The following is a 6,728-nucleotide window of genomic DNA, read 5'->3' on the forward strand; positions in this document are numbered from 1 at the left end:
TTTGGTTTAAACAAAGATTAGAGTGCCTAATTATTAACGTTAATAAAGAATATTCCTCTATCGTTGTTAAATACTGTACATGCTATTACTGTCTGTTTACTCTTAATTTCACCATTCATTTTATAGTACTCGAGCCTTTAGTATATAACATTATATTATCCTGCTGTGCTAATTTAATGAGTGAGATGCCCAAATTCAAAATACGCAATATAGCAAACTTTTGCCAATATTCATATTATTTTTACATCACATTATATAGCATTATACAACTTGCACTTTATTATACTTACTTATAATTATTATATCGGTCTTTTATATATATCTTTAACTATTTTTTCTCACCGATTACACATTTTTACATATAGATTTATATATTCAGATTTAAATTTCATAGAGGCCTTTATCTTCGATGCCTAGGGCACGTAAATTAAGAATTAGTTTTCTGAATCCAGGCTCTCTGGGGGCACATCATGATGAGTTCATGTTGGCTATCAATCGCCATGACGTCGATATCATGGCCTTAAATGAAACGTGGCTCAGAGAAGGTGAGGAGGGTCGAGCACCACATATTCCAGGATATCGTCTACGCCACAAGCCGCGCCCTACTGAAGTGCGTGGCCGTGGTGGTGGTGTGGGCTATTACATTAGACGAGGAATAGCAGCACGTACTCTTATCCACCCGATAACTTCCCCAGACAGAACAAATGTGGCTTAGCGTGAGCGTCGGTGGGAAGAAGTTAATTATCGGCACTGCATATCGACCTCTGTGGCTAAAGCCACGTACGGTTTTTGATGGCCTTACGGAGACGTTTACTACACTCTGTGATTATGATCACGTAATATTGATGGATTACTTTAATATTAACTTTCTCGACACCAACAAATATTGTACACGTCTATTTATTGACTTCATTCAATTTATTATATATTTCTATGATCTGTAAAATGTGTATGTCCAAATAAAGATTTTTTGATTTGATTTGTTTTGATATTTATATTGTTTTTAAAAAACTTCGTTCCTTTTTTAAATAGATGTTATCGAGTAATTTAACGTATATTACATCAATTCATCATCAATTTTATACGTGTTTTATGTTTAATGAAATAGAGAAGAACCGGTAAGAAACTAAGTCCTGGCTGAATGTCGATCATGGCCATTAATCTCGTACATTATATTTATTATACGTCAGTGCACGAGGGTTTAACAAAATATACTCTACTTCCTTAATTTCGTAATCCGACACGAGGCAAAGTAAGTCATTAAAGTCAACATAGTCGTAACATCAACATAATCTTTCCTAGACAAGGTAGTGTAACGCTGTAAACTTTTTAACTTGGAGATACTTTTGAAAAAATATATCATAACAAACATTTATTGGTTTGACCTGGGATTCAAGCTGAACATCTCGAGATAGTAGATCTAAGCTGACGGAACTGCTGTTAAAGTCGATTATTCAGAAGCATAGAGATAATAATTACTGGATATACCAAACCACCTTAGATAGGACAATCGATTGACAAGGAGTAACCATTACAATTTTTTATCATATTACCACATTTGCACCTCACAGGGTCAAACCTTTAAGGCCGACTTAAATTATCAGGTACAAATTTCAAAGCTACTCGAACCTGTGAGAAATCGCCTGGTTAATACGATAATCGTACACGGACTGACTTCAGTGAATTAGTGCAAATACCCTCATAAATAAAATACCTTTATTATTAATAGTATTCCGTGAGCTAAAAAAGGGCCTGTTACATAAGTTGTCTCGTTGAATTGCTATCATCGCATTTTCTAATGGGATCCATTAGAACGAAACTTTATTTACTAACGAGCTTCGGATTAAATGTAATTACTCTATTGAGACTACGTTTGAAGGAGCAAAGTGTATAATAGTCGTTACAAGCTTTACTTAAAATATTAAATTAACCTAAAGGTTACCATCAAAGAATCCTCAAATCGAATAAGGAAGTAATCAGTTCTAAAGATGTTTACGAACAAATTAAAACTTCGCCTTTGATATCTTATGAGTTGTTAGAGGCCTTTATGGGGTTTATTTAGAAACATGTAGATTAATATGTGGATATAGTTAGACACAAATTCGTTCAACAACTTTGTATAAAAGAGGTAAAGCAGCCTTTAGATTTCCCATTAGTGGGCAAATATCTTCGGCTAAAATAGCCCTATTAGCCCGATTTGAAACTTATTTCACTATAGTGCTCCAGTGGCTGTGTGTCATATGGCAAAATTTCAACTGACATATATTTCGATGTTTTCCTAAATTCCATGTATGAAATAAATTTTAAACTTTTAATAAACCCATGAAAATTAAATGATACTTTCCTTCTAATCGTTGATCCATTTGGGTGCGGGTTTTAAGCAAATGTAAGTCAAATATTATGTTTATTTTAAATTTAATTCTAAATGCAATTAATATGGCTAATATTGGCGATATTTTATCATATTACAAAATACCAAAATCAAGACAAACCAAATGCTTTAGGAAAAAAGGAAAATAAACTTTTAACTGATTCAAATCTTCAACTTGAATATTTATTTAATATTTTTATACTTTGTAGACATTTATTTTTCAAATTAAATATGCCTTCAATTAATTTAACATCTGCAATTATAATCACTAAGTCATTATACTAGTACTTTTACAGAAGAGCAAGATATATTACAAAAAATAGTAATTTGAAACTATGTGAATATTAACTTTAATAATTTAATAGAAAATTTTATATGTTAAAAAGGATTCTTAATATCATTTTTTTAGAAATAGTACATTGATCCCCTTTTTATATATGAGGGAAATTATGATAAAAATCGGAAGCTGATCGGAAAAACAAAATTGTATAAACGTTACGTTAAAGGACTCATCTATCCCTCAAAAAGACGCATTTTTGTAGTACGCCATTTGCAACTGGAGTATAAACTATTGATGTAAAACTTTTGTGGTAGCGATACAGTGGAATTTGATTGAAACTTTTTGATGTGAATTTTACCTCTGTAGAAATATTCCGTAAAAAGAAACTCGAAACTCGCCGCAGAACACGAACATAAAATGAATGTGATATGCGATATTGACTGTAAACATAAAAAACATAAACAGCCTGTAAATTTCCCACTGCTGGGCTAAGGCCTCCTCTCCCTTTGATGAGAAGGTATGGAGCATATTCCACCACGCTGCTCCAATGCGGGTTGGTGGAATACACATGTGGCAGAATTTCGTTAAAATTAGACACATGCAGGTTTCCTCACGATGTTTTCCTTCACCGCCGACCACGAGATGAATTATAAACACAAATTAAGCACATGAAAATTCAGTGGTGCCTGCCTGGGTTTGAACCCGAAATCATCGGTTAAGATGCACGCGTTCTAACCACTGGGCCATCTCGACTGTAATAATCATAAAAATTTTAGAATACACGTATTACAATGGCGTTTCATCATGTCATAATAAGTTGATTATCAATAGGTATGTCACGACTGAGATACGAAAGAAATTCTTATAGAATCGCACTACTGCCAATTCATTTGCATTGCGCATGATAGATTATTATTGTTTTTATGTCACCCAACATAATGGGAGACTAAAAAACTACGCACACAGTATTTGCACATAGTGTACACAGTATTTACACAAACACATGTGCACTCACTATTCTATCACTCTCATTATACGATGGGGCAGCAAATCCGACACAGTCCACCAGGACTAATGCTAAGTAAGCACACAAATTTCTTTACACCAACAGTTTGCCGTCAACCATGTGATTTAATATTATATCCAATGCTCCTAATTACACTCCTCAAACTTCAAACTATGACTGTGATACTCTCGACGACCGAAAAAATATACGAAAAAATTGTCAAGAACACATGTAGACATTCATCTAAAGTGCTCTTTTGTTATTCTGCGTTGAATTATTTTCGGCATATTACTCACCCTTACTATCCTGTGAACCGGGTGTAGTCTTGATGTTTTTCACAGATAAACTCATTTCACGTTACGTCAGGGAGGCACTGTGTAATGGATGATCTCATTACTATCATTTGAAGTTATTTGTCATTCGGTATGGAATCGGGTACATTATATACGGGAGCTCCGTGTATAGACAACTTTGGTATCGACTTTATTCGTTCAGATTCAAATTTGATTTGAAATATATGTACATGCATGAGATTAATCAAAATCAAAATATTATACTTTATTCAAGTATGCCTTTACAGTCATTTTACAAACTATATTAAGTGATGCTACCACCGGTTCGGAATGTAGATTCTACTGAGAAGAACTCAATAGTTACTCTTATTCAACATTTAAAATACAATGTTCAAAAATTTTGATTAATGTACGTTTCAAATAAAAAAGTGAGAAAGAAAAAACTTGAGAAGTTCTATTTCTTGGCCGAAATTAAAATACATTTTATGTGCATGCAAATAATAATTAATACTATATAATAATAAAAATCTAATTACTGATATTTAAAAAAATTATGATTATCATTATTTTTTTTCTCTTTCACCAATGTTAAAACACTCATTAACGAATTAAAAAAAATCACAATATAAATCTATTTCTACATAAATAAAAATAAATGTTACAACGCGCAAAATTTGAGAACTATCCGTCGTCCTATTCCGCTAATGTTTTTTTACCATATCCCTAAAGGTGCACGAAATGTTTTAATGGTGAGAAAAAACATAAAAGTCGCATAGAAAATTATAAAAAAAAAACAACACAAACCAGTTGTCAAACATTTGACGTAAATCGTGAATCTATACAAACAAAGGCTCGTGTGGTTTATTGTGATGATATTCATTCTTATGCTTTATGGTAAACGATAATTTTTGTTTGGTAGCCTGGGGCGTAGACAAACAAAGAAAATAATAGTATCGTACGTGTCAAGTCATTCACCATTAATCAATAATTAATATTCCCCTGTGCGTGGCAGTTTCTTGGTTGTTTTCATTATTTTCACCTCTCATCAGTTCAGTGTGATTACGTTTAGACCCATTCCACCAAGTCGTAGTAATTTAGGTCAAGGAACTCAAAATGCTACTGATCGGAGTCCAGAACAACATGAAGAGCGAAATGAAATTAAAAGGATTAGGATATGTGCAACGCATCGTCTTAAAACTGCTCTCAATCTTTCATGAGTGGCTTTCAGTTGATTGAGTAGAGTTCCTACCAATGTGTTTCTATTGGACATATGAACTTAGTTTGTCCATATTGTAAGACATTGAAATACAATAATGAAGCGAATAGATTGTCGAGTGTTGCGCAAATGGCAAAGTGAAATTAATGCCATTGGTTCCAGCCATTGTACTCATTGGTTTCAGAAACTGGAATGGATTCAACTTTCGTAAAAACAAACGAAAATATAACAACTGCTTTCAAATGATTTCCTTTGGGGCAAAGAATATAATTAGTAACAAATTTATCGGTAAAAAAACTTTTTGTGTGCAAACTATGGAAGTTTTGGTTTAATTTATGTAGAAGCTGTAATTTCTTGGTTTAATTTAAAGATACGAGGCCAAATCTATCACGAGACAGATTCGCTGTTGCGATGTTCTTCCAGCAACATAATATATTGGAAGTCCTCGGCGCGTGCATGAATATGCTCAAGATTCCATGACATATGTTCTTCATTATTGCACTGCAGATTTATTTATCACATCCATATGCAATCCTAAGTGGATTGATCATCTTGATATTACTGCACGAGTCTTCTGACAAAAATTGACATGTTTAATGGATTTAATCATGTAAAACAGTGCGTTTGGTGAGACATGCTACTGGATGTTTTCAGTGGAGTGGCAGAAACGTAGATTGCCTCTAGCTTATATCTTGAGGAAATAAGACCAAAAGAAGTAGATAAAATAATATCTGCTGAGATCCAGGCTTGTATGAAGTTATTGTGCAAAAAATGGTTAATTGTTCAATCTTCAAGAAAAGAGCGTACTCTTTCCTGAAAGGGCGGCAACGCACCTGCAAGCCCCCGGTGTTGCAGATGTCCATGGGCGGTGGTAGTCACTTTCCATCAGGTGAGCCTTCTGCTCGTTTGCCACCTCTAACATATAAAAAAAAATTGTCTAGATGGTAAATGCTCGAAACGGTATCCACGGGCACTAGTAGCAGAAACAATCACCAGTAAGGATGTTTATCGGCTGTATAGTCGCCGATCCACTGCATATAGTGGAGGATCAACAGTTATGAAATTAAATCAACAAGATTTTGAAATTGATAATCGTTGAATTGTTCCCAATTCACAAATACAAAGACTTTCAAGGCGCAAATCAATGTTGAATCTTGCTATTCTATCAAATCTTTAAAATAAATTTGCAAATATATAACAAAAGAAAGTGATATGATATGATATGACTGTGAATGGAAAAAAGTGAAATTCTGCCACCCGCAATAGAACAGCGCGGTGGAATACATTTTGAACGTGTACAAACGAACTTATCTTCATTGCCAAATGTTGGACCAAAAATGCTTCTAGTACTAAGCCCCCCTTTAGCACAATAAATGTTTTGTGTTGTGCCTAAAAGTGGTCAATAAATAAAATAACGGAGAGTGGTGAATAACATAAACGGTAACTAATAAGGTTTCATTTCGAAAAAGAAGTTATATAGTATTCATAAAAACAATAACCTTGTACTTTATGAACATTTCCTAAATTGACTCGAGAGAAATGTTGCTCATATGAGTGTCATA

Source organism: Vanessa tameamea, chromosome 11, assembly GCF_037043105.1.
Source record: "Vanessa tameamea isolate UH-Manoa-2023 chromosome 11, ilVanTame1 primary haplotype, whole genome shotgun sequence".
Lineage (NCBI taxonomy): Eukaryota > Metazoa > Arthropoda > Insecta > Lepidoptera > Nymphalidae > Vanessa > Vanessa tameamea.